General features: G+C 42.8%; 1 long non-coding RNA gene across 1 annotated transcript; it reads left to right on the top strand.

Moving 5' to 3' along the window:
- Positions 1-503: 503 nt before the first annotated feature.
- LOC123081802 (uncharacterized) lies at positions 504-1,433 on the top strand. The gene is made up of 3 exons (XR_006438795.1): positions 504-585; positions 1,080-1,223; positions 1,348-1,433. It is a non-coding gene; the product is annotated as an uncharacterized lncRNA (long non-coding RNA).
- Positions 1,434-1,823: the final 390 nt, after the last annotated feature.

Below are 1,823 nucleotides of genomic sequence, written 5' to 3'. Positions count from 1 at the left end.
TCTAGAGGTCATTTACTTGGAAAAAAAATCTGTCTCAATCATTCCCCACGCGGCCACGCCCTGGTCAGACCAGGAGAATCCTGTGATTTTTTCTACTCTGACTCCTCCTCTAGCCGCGAGCCTCCCTCGCCGGTGGTCAGCCACCTCCTTATCTGATTCCTCCGCCGCGGACCACGGATGGCCAGATCTGCAGCTCATGGGTTGAACCAGTGCACTGCAATCCCCCTTGCACTGGCTCCACCTTTCTCTTCCTCTTCCACTTCCTCTTTCTCTTCCTCTTCCCCTTCCTCTTCCACTTCCTCTTCCACTTCCTCTTTTAATTGCCAACTAGTCCGGCCTCCCGGTCCCATCTTCTTGGTTCACCTAAGAAATCTTCCACCTGTTCAAGTCGCCGGCTCCAAGGCTGCCATCCACGCCAAATCGATGGCCGCTAGCACTGTGCCCAACAGCCACTGCTCGGCTCCTTGCACCTGCCGCTGCTCGACGGATCCGAGGGGGGCGAGAAGGATAGGGCGTGTGGCAGCTGTGAGGGAAAGAGAAGCAGGTTACCATGGGGGCGTGTGGGACAAATCTCTAATGTACCAGGTTAGTCCAGATTACACTCTCGCTGACTCCAATCCTCATCTATTGTCTTGCTGGTTTGCCACTGATCTAGGTATATAAGATGCCATTTCTCATATGTTTGTTGCTTTGTTCATACACGAGTCAATACATCCACTGCTATGGAACCATGTACATAAATTTTTTGCATTCCTCTGAATTCCATTGACTCGAGTGAATGCATGCACCCAAATCTGAACATTATTTTTATTGATTTGCACATACACCTACAAATCTTTATCCTGTTGGATTCATTGAAAACACACAGTTCTTAAGATTCATGTATATCTCATTTAGACTTGAGGTGGCTACTTCTTATGATTCTCCATGTATCAGTTCCCTCGGTGATACAGTTTATTTATTATTGTATTACCTTCAGATCTAATGGTTACAACTTTTATTGTCCTGTGTTTCAAGGTTCAACATAAGCATCTGGTGGATTGGTAAAATATGCCTGAGTTTCTTTTTTGACTTTTCAGGATCCTTGCTTGCTGGCATGCACATCAATTATTAGCCAAAATTTAATACTAAAGTGGGTGAAGTTTCTGCACATGGTTGTTAGTCAGCTGTAAATATTGCAGCATTTCAACCAAGTCTATAGAGGCAAGTAATTTGATTGCCAGGTATATCTACACATGGAATTATAAGTTGGGCAGTTTATGTTTATCAACATGTGATCCTCTTTTTTCATAGATGATCGTCTTAACGTGTTCAACACACTGATTAGATTTTCATCAACTATTTCAGTATGCTGTTTGTGGCTTTTATGGCTGTCACATTTTGGCCTGACAACAGTTTCCTACATCATTATTGCCTATAGGGTTCCTTCGCTTGAATCGTGGTCTCTAGAACTATTCTGCAAGATTTGGTATGTACGCTCCCTGTTGGTCTACTACTCAAATCTGAAAATTTTGTATGTCCTTGGTAACAACTTATTCCTCTCACTATTTATATATTTTGAACCCACTGATATCTTTATCACTAATGCCATCCTCCTCTTCTTTTCATCATAGCCAAGAATCAACAACATGCGCACCGGGACATTCACAATATATGCTAATGACCACCAAATTTCACCTTCATCCAGTGTTGTAAATCAATAAAATAAATATATGCTAGGATCTGAATTTTAGTCATTTTGGTAGGGCCTCAAAAGCATTAGAGTTTCTCATACAATGGTTGCATGTCATGGAAGCAATCTTAATGACTCTCAGCCCATGAAG

Source organism: Triticum aestivum, chromosome 4A, assembly GCF_018294505.1.
Source record: "Triticum aestivum cultivar Chinese Spring chromosome 4A, IWGSC CS RefSeq v2.1, whole genome shotgun sequence".
NCBI classification, from domain to species: Eukaryota; Viridiplantae; Streptophyta; class Magnoliopsida; order Poales; family Poaceae; genus Triticum; species Triticum aestivum.
The sequence above is the reverse complement of the archived record's forward strand: the minus strand, read 5'-3'. Positions and strand labels throughout refer to the sequence as shown.